The sequence below is a fragment of the Durio zibethinus genome, chromosome 22 (assembly GCF_047325235.1).
Source record: "Durio zibethinus cultivar Kanyao isolate XHJ-2024 chromosome 22, ASM4732523v1, whole genome shotgun sequence".
NCBI classification, from domain to species: Eukaryota; Viridiplantae; Streptophyta; class Magnoliopsida; order Malvales; family Malvaceae; genus Durio; species Durio zibethinus.
This window is the reverse complement of record NC_143183.1, coordinates 21,640,796-21,657,056: the sequence shown is the minus strand read 5'-3', so window position 1 is coordinate 21,657,056 and position 16,261 is coordinate 21,640,796. Positions and strand designations below refer to the sequence as shown.

At 32.4% G+C, this 16,261-nt stretch overlaps 1 pseudogene; it reads left to right on the top strand.

Moving 5' to 3' along the window:
* The first annotated feature begins 15,093 nt into the window (after positions 1-15,093).
* LOC149512703 (major strawberry allergen Fra a 1-2-like) lies at positions 15,094-15,929 on the top strand (annotated as a pseudogene).
* The last annotated feature ends 332 nt before the right edge of the window (positions 15,930-16,261 follow it).

Sequence of the window (16,261 nt, the reverse complement as noted above, 5' to 3'; positions counted from 1 at the left end):
TACTTCTTCACAACATCAGAATTTATAGGATGAGGTAGACCATTTCCATCCATCTCAGTAAATATCAACGCTTCACTAGAGAAAGCTCGTTTCATGACATATTGCCCTTCCCAATTCAGAGTCTATTTTTCTCTATTATCGTGCTGACTTGAAAAAATTCTTTTCAAGACCAACTCTTATTCCTGAAAACAATGTGGTCAAATCTTTTTATCATGAGCCCTCATCATTTTTCTTTGATATAGTTGACCATGGCATAATGCTGTCAATCTCTTTTCTTCGATGAGATTCAACTGTTCATAGCGCTCTCGAATCCATTCAGCCTCTTCTAGTTCAACTTTCTTTAGAATCTTTAAAGATGAAATCTCTACTTCTATTGGCAATACAACTTTTATCTCATAAACCAAAGAAAATGAGGTTGCTTTAGTAGAGGTACACATTGACGTTCGATGTGTATACAGTGCAAATGGTAACTTCTCATGCCAGTCCTTATAAGTATCAATCATCTTCTCAAGAATTTTTTTTATATTCTTATTAGCTGCCTCAACTATCCCATTCATTTTTGAATGGTATGGCATCGAATTATGGTGCTTGATTTTGTACTGAGCACATATCTCTTGCATCATCTTGCTATTCAAATTTTTGGCATTGTTTGAAATGATTCTCTTTGAAAATTTGTAACTGTAAATGATTTCTCTCTTTATAAACTTACAGACTATAGATTGTGTCACACTTGTAAATGATGCTGCTTCCACCCATTTCGTGAAGTAATCTATCATCATGAAAATAAACCTATGGCCATTAAAAGCTTTTGGGGTAATAAGACTAATGACATTCATGCCCCATATAGAGAATGGCTAGAGTGGTGCCAAAACATGTAAAGCAAATGGCAAAGCATGAATCTTATCAGCATAAATCTGGTATTTATGACATTTTCGAGTGTAATCAATACAGTCGCTTTCCATTGTCAACCAATAATACCCTGCTCTCATAATCTATCTTGCCATCATATATTCACTGGCATGTGCCCCACATATTCTATCATGCACTTTTTCAATAATTTTCTTAACCTCGACCTTATTTACACACTTCAACAATACTTGGTCATGGCTTCTTTTGTAAAGAACATCTTCATCCAGGAAGAAACTCATAGCTAGTCTTTGGATGACCTTTTTATCATTCTCAGTTGCCTAGACAGGATATTATCGATTTTTAATGTACTACAAGATATCATAATACTAGGCTTTCTCATCATTTTCTTCTTCTACATTAGAGTTGTGAGCCGATATGTCCTTAACATCTAATCAAATAGGCTGAATGTTAGCACTATCATTAATTTCAACCATTACTGCTAAAGTAGCTAAGGCATCAGCAATCAAATTCTTTTTTTGAGGTAAATGATCAAATTGAATATCTTCAAATTGCTTGATCAACTCTAGGATATACTTGTGGTATAGAATGAGTTTCGAATCTCTTGTTTCCCATCTCCTTTCAATTGATATATAACTAGAGCTGAGTCTCTAAACACTTTTAATGCTTTAACTTTTTTGTATATAACAGCTTGTAAACCCATGAAACATGCCTCATATTCAGCGATGTTATTTGTGTAATTAAAATTTAACCTTGCTGTTATAAGATAGTATTGTTCTTCTAAAAAAATCAAGATTTCCCCAATTCTATGTCCCACGGTATTAGTAGCTTTATCAAAATACATATTTCAATGGTTTTCTTCATGCCCTTCTTTTTTTAGTTGGGAAATAGTCATCAAATCTTCGTAAAAAAATTCCAATCTTATCGGCTCATAATCTTCAACAGCACGATCTACGAGAAACTCAGTTATGGCACTCTTTTTTATTATTTTTTAGCTCATATATATGATATCATACTCTAAGAGCATTACTTGTCATCTAGCAATTCTTCCAGACAGAGAAGATTTCTCAATGATGTATTTAATTGGATCCAATTTTGCTATGAGCCAGGTGGTATAATAGAGCATGTATTGTCTAAGTTTTTTAGCAGTCCAAGCAAATGCACAACACATTTTCTCCAAAAAGAATACTTGGATTGGTATTCTATGAATTTCTTACTCAGATAGTAAATAGCTCTCTCTTTTCCACTAGACTCATCTTACTGCCCTAGCACACATCCCATTAAATTCTCACATAGTTTTAAATATAAAATTAAAGGTCTCTCTAAAATAAGTGGTACCAATATTGGATGATTTGACAAGTACTACTTAATCTTATCAAAAGCCATTTGGCATTCCTCATTCCATTCTCTAGGGTTACTTTTTCGCAAGAGCTTAAATATAAGATCACACTTATAGATAAGCTGAGATATGAACCGAGAAATGTAGTTCAATATTTTCAAAAAATCTCGAACTCCTTTTGGTGTGCTTGAATGTGACAAATTTTGAATGGCTCGTATTTTATTTGGATCGACCTCAATTCTTTTTTCACTAACCATAAAGCCTAGCAATTTCTCTGACCTTGCTCTGAAGGTGCACTTGGTTGGGTTTAGCTTTAGTTAAAATTTTCTCAACCTCTCAAATAACTTTCTAAGGTTGGTGACATGATCTTCGCTTTCTTGAGATTTTGCAATCATATCATCTATATACACCTCAATCTCTTTATCCATCATGTCATAAAAGAGCGTTACCATAGCTCTTTGGTATGTTGCCCTAGCTTTCTTTAAACCAAAAGACATGATTTTATAGCAAAACATTCCTCATATGGTCATGAAAGTGGTCTTTTCTATGTCATCTTCTGCCATCTTTATTTGGTTATATCTTGAGAACCCACCCATAAAAAAGAACATCAAATGCTTGGCTATGTTATCTACCAACGTATTAATATGAGGCAAAGGAAAGTTATCTTTGGGCTAGCCTTATTCAAATCGTAATAATCTACACACATTTGCACCTTTTCATTTTTTTTAAAAACTGGTACAATGTTGGCTACCCATTCTGGATACGTGGCCACTTGTAAGAAACCTGCATCAAATCATTTTTCCACTTTTTCTTTGATCTTGAGTAACATTTCAGGTTTCATTCACCTTAATTTTTGCTGAACTAGCTTACATTTAGTCTTTAAAGGTAGTTTATGTTCTACTATTTCTGTAGTGAGCTTAGACATATCTTGATAAGACCAGGCAAACATATTTATGAATTCTTGAAGTAGGTTTTCCAATCGTTGCCTATTTGTAAATGATAGTGAAGTGCCAATTTTAACCTTTTTCTTACTCTTCTCATCTCTCAAATTCACCAATTCAGTTGTCCCCTGATGAGGCTCAATCAGTTTATTTCTTGTTCAATCAATCTCATTAGGTCCAAAGAAATAACATACTCTTCAAAATCATCTTCATTATCAAGTGCATCAGTGTTAATTGATTTTTCAAAATTAACCCCTTGATCATTATCATGATTATTTTTCTATTCATTTGAGGACCTGAAATTAAATAAAATAGGATATGTTGGCGAAATGTATGAATAAAATAAAAACAAAAAATTAAAGTACTAAAAAAAATAAATGAAAATGCATATTTCCTAATTTTATTAAAATAATAATAGATAAATGGCCCAAACGAGAAAGACCACCCCAAAGCCTTGGGCATAAGCTATTGGGATGTTCAATTACATTGAATCAATATTAAGGATAGCAGGCATCTCGACAATGCTCCAATTGTTCAGCTCATAATTTGGTGGACAAGGACGAACCCATGTTTCCTTCTCATACCCACTTTCATCTCTGATCGTATGGATGGACAACTCATCAAATGTTTCCTCTATGCTTTATTCTAAATCTTCCTTCGCATCTGAGTACATGAATCCTCTAGGCTTGAAGGTCTCATATAAGTATAGGATGATCATTGTTGTCTTGTTGCTTGTCTTCCCTTAATTTTCCAGTCTTTTATTTCATAACCAAGATCCAGTCTCTCCCTGTTGTCCATCATTGTCAGAGGCTCCCCTATCCCCTGTAAATTTTTACCCAGTCCTACTCCAGGATACCAACCTTTATTAATGATCTGACACATCACTATCTTTGAACATTGTTGGCTTTTAGGTCCCTCACCCATAGAGTTGACTAACTTAAAGGATCGGTAAGAACATTTCATTGCTTCCTCAGTAGCTTCCACATATGAAGCATTCAAAGGCTGAGTTACCAACATGTTTTCTTCTCCAAACACTACCACTAACTGACCTTTTACATTGAACTTAATCTTTTGGTGTAAGATAGAAGGAACAACCCCTGCCATGTGAATCCATGGCCTTTCCAGCAAACAACTATAAGATGGAGAGATACTATTACTTGAAACTTTACATTGAAAGTGAATGGCCCAATTTACAAAAGCATCTCTATGTCTCTTAAAACTTCTTGTCTGGTCTCATCGAATGCTCGAACAACCATTTGGCTATCCTTCATATATGAGTAATCAATAGGTAACCTTGCCAAAGTTGACATAGGCATGACGTTAATAGCAGAACTATTGTTGATGAGGACCTTGGCTATAAATGGCTCTTACACTTGACAGTGATATGTAGAGCCTTTGTGCTTCTCTTTCCTTCTGGAGGAATCTTATCATCACTAAAGGATATGTAATTTAGCATGACCAGGTTTCTAGCTAGGTGATTCACATACTCAACAGACATATTGTGTGTCACGTATGCCTAGTTCAGCACTTTCAGTAGGGTATTCCAGTGTAGTTCTGAAATCAATAGTAGTGATAATAATGAGATTCATGCTGACATCTTATTTAATTGTTCCACCACTGAATATTCAATGTGTTTTTATTAGTTTCAGGAATTCACAAGCCTATTTTTTCGACACCAACTTCGGGCAATCCTTTTAAGTATCACTTCTGGGTTATTCCGTTCTTCGACTACCTTGGTTTTTTTTTTTTCTAGCCTTCTCCAACATTTTTGGAGTATAGCATCTTTCACTTCGGGTGATGCCTCCCACACTAGTTATATTAGTAGTATCAAGTTTAGAGACATTTTCTTTCTGGCCTTGGACTATTGTGTCACAACTGTATTTTCATGTTATAGCCTTATTGCTCTTGTAAGGGGATGGAGCAGGGACTTTAAAAGTTACTGGCCTGGGAGTGAACTTGTCTATGGTTGACTTTGGCCTATCCCTATAGTAAATTGTTAACAGTTTTGGAAATGGTTTAGATGGCTGGTCGGTTATAGATGCTTCAATATTTTTTGAATTGTCTCTTTTCTCATAAAATTTAATCTGGTATGATCCATAAGCTTTTGTACTTCTTGGAAAAATTATTCACAGGTTTCAATAGAGTGATCAGATGCCCCACTATGGTATTTATAGTTTTCACCTGTTATATATGCTCTATGATAAGTATATGGATTGACTGGTTGTATCATATCGACTTTCTACAAAGTATCAAATAGCTGGCTGAGAGGGGTCTTAATTTTTGTCATTTTTTTTAGTTGACGATCCCGCTCCTTACTTAGAGCATTCACATTATGATTTGGCAAATGATTGTCACTAATGTTTGGTGTAATTACGCCTCATGTATCAAAATTGATCATTCCATCCTTGATCAACCATTGCACTTTGTATTTTAGGGCATTGTAATTCTCGGTGGAATGGTCAGCAATCCCATAATGATAGTTACAATAGGCTGTGGGATCATACCACTTGGGATATGGTGGCTTGGGTGGGTCTACTCGATTAGGAGCAATTATATGATTATTATAGAGCTCACGGTATAACTTTATATAAGTCATGGGAAGTGGATCAAATATGAGTTTTTTGTAAGTAATTCGTTGCTCTCATGAACCACTCATTGGGCTAGCAAGATAAGTTTGAGGTTTTGAGATAGGTTGAACATTGGAATTGTATATGGCAGCCAGAGGCCTGAAAGAGGGTTGGTAAGTCTGAGAGTAGGATGGCTGTGGATTTGGTTGGTATAGATACAGAGAAGCATTATTCACAGTGGAATAATTTGGGGAGTAACCCTATGGTGTGTAGGGTCGATGACCCTTAAACTATTATCCATCAAAGCTTATAGCTTGAGCTTCAATTTTTTCTTTCTTTGAGGCTTTTTTAGTGGATGCCTTCCCTCTTTCTAACTTGCCATTTTTAATGGCACTCTCAATAATTTTGCCAGAGATCACTATGTTAGTGAAATTTTTTGCTATATTCCCTATCATCTTTTTATAATAAGAAGATTTTAGAGTGTTGACAAACAACATTGTAGTTTCCTTTTTAGTTAGAAGGGGTTGCACTTGAGAGGCTACATCCATCCACTTCTGGACGTATTCTTTAAAGGACTCATTTACCTTTTTTTTTCATATTCTGCAAAGATAAACAATCAGGGTTCAAATCTATGATATACCAATATTGACTGATAAAATCATGAGCCATATCACTTCAAGAACGGATGTAGGTTCTGTCTAACTGAACATATCACTTAGTAGCAGAGTCAGTAAGGCTATCTTAAAACACATGCATTAGTAGTTTTTCATTGTGAGCATAGGCTGTCATCTTCCGACAATACATGGTAATATGGGTCTTTAGGCACTTTGTACCATCGTATTTATCAAACTTTGGTACTTTAAACTTTAAAGGAATAACTATATCTGGGACAAAGCAAAGCCCAGCAGCTTCGACAAAATTATAAAAACCAATTCTTTTCACAGCCCATAACCTTTGTTCCAGTATACTAATCTTTGAGTCTTCTTGAGATTTCACTTTTACCTTTTCTTTCTCTTTTTCTTTCATTTTATCTAGGTAAAAAACTTGGATCGATTTTGCTGTCTTTTTAGTAAAGATAGGACTCACATAGCTATGGTAATGCCCTAGATTAGAGGCTGATGGCATCCTAGGATATGTAAGATATGTGAACTGTTATGGTGTGACCTCTTGTGTAGATTGAGCTTGATGTGGACCAAAACCAGGTGGATATAGGGGGTTAGTCACTTCCTATAATAGAGGATCTTGTTGGCTTGTGTTCTCTTCTATCCTATTTCCCTTGTTTAACTTGTTGAGAGTATCTAGAATCTTACTCAACTTACTTTTAAGTTGTTTCTAGGCTTTTTCTATCTTTTTAAGTCGATGAAAATTTTTTTGCTCCATTTGTCTAGTTCTGGCTCTTGTGTTGTATTGATGAGAGGGGTTTTTGGTGGATAGAGCTATCCTTGAACCTTGAGTACCATAATTATATGATTATTAGAAATTATGTATCTATGTATGATATGCAAATGTATGCATGAAATATACTAATATTTGCCACATCACCATTATTAATAAAAGAAATCTCTATTTGACACTTTATTTAATAAAATTTCAAAATTACATCATAATAAAGTCAAAGTAATATTCTAAAGTCCTAAATCCTTTATTTCTAACGCCTCACTATAAATTTCTTAGCTTACTAGTAATGATTTTGTGCCTCTTCTAGGAAATCAAGCGGTTGTCACTTATGAGCTCCCATTGGTTGCACCATAGCTTTCAATCCTTCCATTTTTGATGTTCTGTCTGTAGCAATGCATATCTGATCGAACAAACGCCTTAAGTGCCTTTGTTTTTTTTGTGCACATGTCTTTTCATAGCTCACTCTATTGAGCTTGTCTCTTACATTTATCAGACAAGGCTTCTACTTGTATTATGCATTGATCCACTATCTCTTGTAGCATCTGGCTATGTCTATATGCCATAGTAGTGGCCTTTTGTTATTTCTCTACCCTTTCTTTTACTAATTCATTTTCCTTTAAAAGTCAGGCAAGCTCGGGTGTAACTAATGAATGTGTCATGTTTAGATCATTAAATAAGGCTCTTCACTGATCATTTTTCTTTGTCAGGCTCTGGATCTTCAGTTCTTGAAGCTTCAAACTCTTTTTTATTTCTAACTTTAATTGTTTATTTTTTTGTTCTAACTTGTTCTTCTTCGATTGGAGTTTTCTCTTAGCTATTTCCATTTTAAGCAAAGGATCTTAAAGAATGGGTTTTGAAGGATACACTAATTGTTTACTAGGAAGCATAATGTCTTTTCCCCTCATCGTGTGCCACACATTATATTTTGGGGTGACGTCATAAGTAAGCCTCCCTTGATTAACCCTAATGGTTTGCTTCCATGCCTTTTTTATTCTTTCAACCATTTCATATGCCTCTTTATCAGTGAAAAAGAATTCTCACCGATTAAGTCCATAAGTTTCTGAAATGAATTGTTCACATCCGAATTGTCTTTTCACCAGAGTTGGGGTATAAGTAACATCACCCCATAAGCCTAATAAAAACACCCATGGTTGATCTTCATAACTATATAATATTGTATCATGACGCATCCAAGGTGCTCTCCAAACAATCCATTGACTATCAAGGGCTCGAAAGTGAGAAACCCATTATTCTTTTGACTTTGCTTGAGGCCATGTGTTGCAACAAAACTCCTTGATTGGGATGCTGAAATGAAGGTATGGTTTGCAAAATTGACTTTTTTTACATTCAATGTGACTCTTCATCTATACATACAGTAACTATAGGCACCCATTAAATCGACCTTTACCATTTATGTGGCAAAAGTTTAGAGAATGAATGGTTTCTGCCAAAATGGTTGGTGCTGCATTGACCTGGTATGCTAACTGATCAACGAAGTCTATCATTGCGACATTGACATACCTGATGGCTTTTGGGAAGATCATCAACCCATACAGAGCTATAGCCATAGCCACTAACCTTTAATCATCATCTATATGCCCCTAGATGAGATCATGTAGAAAACTCCATGGGATAGCCTTACTTTCACCTTTTATCTTGACACATGCATCAACTTGAGGTAAGCTAAGTCCAAACATTTACACTAGCCTTTTATGATAGCCCACCTTATTTGACCAATAGATCTTGTTTGGGTTTGGCAAGTCAAAGCGAAGTAAGACTATATACTCTTCAATTGTGGCACCATATCTGCTTCATTGAAGATAAAACATCTATAAGAAGGACCCATAATTGAATGATGACTTTAATTAGATTATTGTTCGCATCCACTTAGAGGAAGGAAGTATGTCTCCATATGTATTCTCAAATACGTCCTGCCTTGTCCTACTCATGCATCCCTAGATACTGCTTAAGTCGACTAGATCATTTTGTTATAGCTCGAGATGAACTCTCTCGGGCAATGACGAGATAAACCCTTTAGGCAAATAATTTTCTTGTTTTCTTTGACCCTCCTCTAACTTGATTTTCAATTGATGAGCGACTCATAATGAACTGATGTGAACCTTAATTGCATTTGGTTTTCCATGGATGTAAATGTGAGATCTGACTTATCAATAATTGATATGTGATAAATATTTCCTATATGAGAATGATGCAAATGATAATGTTAAAATATGAACATGAGAATGATGCATATAATGAAATGATAATAGAATGAAATGATATGGAAACATTGCAGATGCACAGAATTAAACAAACAAATAGGTTAGATAAGTAATATACAAATTGTAACTTCTTGTATCATAATTTTGGGTTATATCTATTGATGGGTAGGAATGGCTTTATCTTAAGGCTAGCCATTTAAGGATGAACTATATGTAAGGTTAGGTGATTTTGACCACTAAAGGTTTCTAAATTGTTCCTTACATCATTGTCCATCATAGACTAGTAAAGCAGTCCAATCCTCACCCATCATAGGCTACTAACGGAAAGGATTCAATTTGAGTGAAAATATTTCGCTAGCCATTACGGAGATTATCATTTCACAAGAGCGTAGGTACTTTACTCCCTTCTAGGAGGGACGGAGCTCGGGTGTAGAGCTCATGTAATGCAAATGCATTTGATAATGTGTGTGAAGGAACACATAAGTTTCATGCCCCAAAAATCAAATAAAAGACAAAAAAGGAAAGACGTTAATAAACACTAATCATTAAAACCATTAGACCAAAGAGTAAAATAAATTCAAAAATTATGGCTTGACTCTCTAGCGTCTCCAGTGGAGTCGCCAAACTGTCATAACATGTAGATTTGAAAATCTATAGCTGGACTTAACAAATGAATGGAATCACCACCAATCTTTTTTACTAGGTGTGATTGGCCACCTGAGGAATCTATCATTTTAAAGAACTCCTAAGCTTGACTAAGGGTCCCTAAAAGAATAGGTTCGGGTCTATTAACCAGAACAAGGTTCGGGAGTCGGTTACATGTGAAGATGGTTGTAGCACCCCTACATGCCCATCCAAAGGATGGTACCATTTTATTTTAAATTTATCCTAGGATCTTGAGTCTAATGGTTTCAAATTTATGTTAAATATTGAAAATAAGTTTTAAGATTCTCCATCAATATGGTAGAACCTTTTTAAAAAATACTTCATCATCTCAAGAGTATTCAAGAATCCCATTTGATATCTTGAAGAGGTTTCGTCGTCGAAAAAAATTTGTTAGTTTTATTTTTTTGTTGAAAATATATCTAATTATTCCACCACTTGGGCCAAATTAGAAATATTTTCTTTTTTCCAAAATTTCTAAAATTTTCATTATTTGGGCCTATTTAAAAATTCTTCTATTTTATTATTTCTCTTTTTTCCTTAGAAAGAAAATAATATGACAATTATTTTTATTAAAATTTTATTTAAATTATTCCACCATTTGAGACAAATTTAAAGAAATTTCTTACCTAGAGATTGCTTAGAAAATTTACCATTTGAAAAGTTTAAGATTTTCATCCTTGGATAATTATCAAATATTTTTAACCAAAATTTTTATTTGGAAAAGAATTAAATTACTTATATTGAAATTTCATCTAAATTATTCCACCATTTGGGTCAAATTTAGAAAAAATTTCTTACCTAGAGATTTCTTAGGAACTTGTCATTTGAAATTTCTAAGAATATCATCCTTGGGTAATTCGTATTTAATTCCAAAAATTTTTATATTTTTATGTTTTATATATTTTAAATTTTTTTGGTTTGAAAATAAATATTAATTATTGTTATTGAAACTTTATCTAAATTATTCTACCATTTGGGCCAAATTTAGACAAATTTCTCACCTAAGAATTTTATAGAAATTTACCATTTGAAATTTCTATAAATTTCATCATTGGATAATTAATATTTATTCCCAAAATTTTTATTATTATTATTATTATTATTATTATTTTATTAAATTAAATCATATAAAAATACTAAAAAAATAAACACATAAATAAAAGAAAAAAATAAAAAAATAAATTAAAAAAATACCAAAAAAAAATGGCTCGGCTCGGTTAGAATACGGCTCAGTTTAAGGTAGAAGAAATGGCTCAGAAGTGCGGCTTAAAGACTCGGCTCAGCTCGACTTAGCTGGAGTGGATTGGCTGAAATGCGGGTTAACAAATCGAGTCGCGATTGGGTCGGGTTAGCCCAGACAAAAATGCGCAAATCCTGGGTATCTACTAATGTCCAAAACTTCGTCATTTTATACTGGTATATAAGGCTAAAATTTGATCTTTCTTCAGATTTCTCCCTTCTTTCTCTCTCTCTTTTATCTTTTCTCTCTTCTTTCTCTCTAGAAAATTTCAGAATCTGGTTGAATTTCTATCTAAATCTAGAAAAAAATATTAAAAACTGAAAAATCTCGTCAAAAAATTCAAAGTTGATCGAAAAAGTTACTGAAAAATTGATTGAATTTTGGAAAATTTTCAAAAATTTCCAGAAAAAAATAAAAAATTCAAAAAAAAATCCTAAAAAATCCTCAAACTATTTCTACTTTACAGAACCCTTTTTTATGCTTCTATTTTCTTTGTATCGTGTGTATCCTTTTGTTCTGTTCAAGTCTATATTTATAGGCATTAATCAGAAGAGTTTCTGATCAATGCCAATTCTTTGTTTGATTGGGATTTAAAATTATCAATCCTTGAATCCCAGTCCAACTCTACCACATAAAATTTTTGATAATTTTTCATCATATTCTAGAAGAAAAGAAAAAAATTATATATAAAAATAAAAAAAATTCAGAACAAAGAAGCCAAGAAAATAAAAAATAAAATTGGGCCAATCTGCCCCATTTGGATCAGGCCTAATTGATCCGAGCCTGGATCAAATTGGGTGTCTACATCTAGAACCTTTGAAAATTTGAAAAATCTTATGAATTCGAAACCTTTACGACTCTAAAATCTCTACGAAACTTGAAATCTTTGTGAATTTGGAACCTTTGAGAATCTTGAATCATTTACAAACTTTTAGAATATTTATGAAACTCAAAATTTTTGCAAACCTTTACAAATCTTGACTTTTGGCGAATTTTGAAATCATTGCGAATTTTTTGCGAATCTTGGAGTATTCGAATTTTTCAAAATTTATTATGGAACCTTGTGAATTTTTGTAGTTTGTGGACCCTTGAATTTCCAAATTATGAATCTTTGGTTTTCAAGCTAAAATTTTTTTGGACTTGGGTGAATGGATGTCTTTTGACATTTCATATTTAAAGATTTTAAAGTTGTTTAACCTTTGTATAGAGGAAATCATTTCTTAATTTAAAGTTGTTTAATCTCTGTATAGAAGAGCTCATTTCTTAATTTTAAAGTTGTTTAACCTCTATATAGAGGAGCCCATTTTCTATTTTAAAGTTGTTTTGCCTTTGAATAGATGAGCCAATTTCCTAGTTTAAATTTATTTAGCCTCTATATAGAGGAGCTAATTTCTTAATTTAAATTTGTTTGCCTCTATATAGAGGAGTTTAATTTGTTTAACCTCTATTTAGAGGAACTTTTTACAATTTTTCAAAAATCCCATTCTTTTAAAATTGCTTGAGTTGAACCGGACTCAATGGTTGTCTATGTTTTTGCATTATATTTGTTGTCTATGTTTTTGAGTTATATTTGTTTCATAGGAATGTGTAAAGAGAGATAACTGTAGACACCTCATTTCGTTTAGGGCATGCATCTAATTTCTTGGTTTCAATTTTGTTGAGATTGTCAGGTATTGAGCCCAATGTATGTTACTTTGATGTGGGCTTTGCCCTAACAAATATTTTATTTTTATTTTTCATTGTTTGTTTATTTTTTTATGAAAAACTAAATAAATAAAAAAAGGAAAAAAAATCAAAGAGAATTACAAGAATCAGGCAAAGAGAAATTTTTGGGATTTTTTCTTACCTTGCATGAATTAGGAAATCAAATAAAAAAGGATTATAGAGCATCAAAGCTAGGGTTTTTGTTAAATTAATTTTACGTAAATTAAAGGGCTTTAAAAAATTTTTGAAAATCCTTGACAATTAATAAAACCCTAAAAGTTTTTACTAAAAAATCCTATAAATTGTTCTAAGGCAGACAAAGAATAGGGATGGTGAAAAAGATTTTACGAAAACTCTTAAGAAAAAAAGAAAGAAAACTCATTAAAAAAAAAGGTATGATTTCTGGTAGTATTTTTTTTTTTGAATTCATTGCAGAATCTAAAATTGTAAGGATTTATTCTAGTAAGCTGTGCAACATAGCCTTATAATTCTTTCCAATATGGAATTCTGAAATTGTGAGGATTTATTCTAGTAAGTCACGTAGTATTTTTGTTTATTTGTTTAACTTTTTATTTATTTATTTGATTAATTATCTATTATTTTTTAAATATATTTTTATAAATACATATTTAAATAAAAGCCTTACCAACATATTAGAAGGAAATTAATTTTTTTAAAAATAGAGTTTTACCAACATATTGGAAAACATTATAACTTTCTTTTTATTTAAAAAAATAAAAATAAAAAGCCTTATCAACGATTGGAGGGCCAATATTTTTTCAAAATAAGGTTTTACCAACATATTAGAGAGCCATATAATTTACAAAAAAATCAAGTTTTTTTTTTTTAAACTAAAAATTTTCTATTTTATTTTGCATAAAATCCTACCAATAGATTGGAGAATAATTTTCAACAAAAAATCTTATCAATATATTGGATGACATTTTTTACTAAAAACTCAGTTTATAGATATTTATTTCTAAAGCAAAATTAAATGAATCCGACGATGAAGCCTTTTCAAAGCATGACAAATAGTTTCTTTGAGATAAGGAAATATTCTTAAATTATTACAAACATATTGGAGTAATTTAAGGAAAATTTTCAATATTAAATTATTTGGTAAATTTTAAATATGTTTTAAGGTTTGGATAATTTTAAAATCAAGCTGATACCATCTTTTGGATGGGTGTTATAAGGATGCTATAACTTTTTTCACACATAACCGTACTCTCGAACCTAAATTTTGGTTTTGTGAACTAGGACCTACTATTTAAAGATATCTAAGTTAATCTTGGGACTCTTTTTTAAATGGGACAGATTTTGTCAGGTGACAAATCATACCTTAACAAAAAAGATTAGTGACGACATTTTTAATTTATGTCTAGTTGTAGGTCACAGATATATACGTTATGACAATTACCTCTCAGCAAATCCTCATCTCTACAACTAGGTTGCTATTAGCTCCGGCTTGCTATTCTTCATGTCAGCTAAGTTTTAATGTTGTGATTTTCGTATTTCACTTTGGGTAATAAGATTGTTGGTCTCTCGCTATGATCATCTGTGTTTTCACTGTAATAAAAAGATAGGTTTGAGTTGTATTATCTCTGATATATGAAATGAAAAACATATACTAGTAATCAAGGTTGTACTTGATATTGGTATTCAATTTGCAGTTTTCCTACAAGATTTTGCAAATTTTCTTTTCTTTCATAAATCTTTTGAGTTGACAAACACATCTTTGTTGCTTTTAGAGAATATTAACTGATTGTTTAATCGTTATAATTACAATTTACCACATACCAACGAGTCCCTAATAGACCAAGCACTTGAATCCAAGGCCTTCTGTGCTTAAAATATTAGAGTTCTTTCCTTTTAATCCTCTTCTGATGTTGACTGCTTTCAAGATCCATAAATTTGTTCTTATAGTAAGCTTGTTTGTTGCAAATTGAAGAATATGTAAGATGAGTACAAAATCCAGAATCAATTGCAAGTTTTATTAGGTGCTTAATTTTTAGATTAATCTTCATTCTGGCTCTATAAATACAACGGCTTCAAGTTCACATCTCCACACCTCAAAAATCTCCTTGCAAAATATCAATCAATTTTATTTTCACCCCTTCTCTGATCATTTCCCAAATCACAAGTAATCATGGGTGTTTTCACTTATGAATCTGAGGTTGTTACTTCAATCCTACCAGCCAAGATTTTTAAGGCCTGTATCCTTGATGGTGACAAGCTCATTCCCAAGGTTGTTCCTTAGGCTTTTAAGAGTGTTGAGTATATTGAAGGCAATGGTGAGCTTGGGAGCATCAAGAAAGTTACTTTTGGAGAAGGTTTGTTAATTTATACATGCAATTAAAAACTTTGAATAATATATTGAATTAGAACTTACAAGTAAAGTTCCTTTTTTTTTTTAATTTGTGGAACAAAAGCTTAATATTTTCCTTTCCTCATGCAGGAAGCCAATTCAATTATGTGAAGCAGAAGATAGAAGCACTAGACAATGAAAATTTTGTATATAGTTACAGTATAATTGAAGGTGATGCTTTGATGAATGCTCTTGAGAAAATCACTTACGAGACCAAATTAGAACCTTCAGCAGCTGGGGGATCTGTATGTAAGACTACTAGTAAGTATTACACCATTGGAGACTTTGAGCTCAAGGAAGAGGGAATCAAGGCAGGCAAAGAAAAGGCGTCGGGGATGTTCAAGGCCATTGAAGCCTACCTCTTGTCAAATCCTGATGCCTACTAAAAATCCCAATATTGAGAATTTGAAAAAGCATCCATTTCAATGATCATACACTGTGGAATGCATATGTGCCTTTTTTTTTTTTTAACTTTCTTGTTTTTGCAGTTGTTGGTCCATATGATCTTTATATTGCTAATAAGAGTTCACAGTTTGTCTTGACTACCAGGAAGCTTGAACTGAAATTGTCAACTGCCAGCGATAAATAAAGGAGCATCGAATGTGTTTAAGCTTTAAATTAAAAGTTGTTTATTGATAAAGCTATCCATTGAAAATGATGAGTGCATTATCTTCATCTTTCAAGATTTACTAATTAAATATCTTGAACATAACAAAGTCAAGTTTCAGAAGAAATGTGAGACTAATTTTAACACGTACATTAGTTCCTTTTGGACATTTTGTCCGAAAGTTAGAATTTTATGGTTGTAGTTAAATTGAAATTAAAATTACACTAATTCCATGAAAATCAGCATATATATATATATATATATATATATATATATACTCTTTTGGTTTTTCTTTTCTCACTTATGATAATAAACTAAAAAATCAAAGTTGTCTTCATCAAA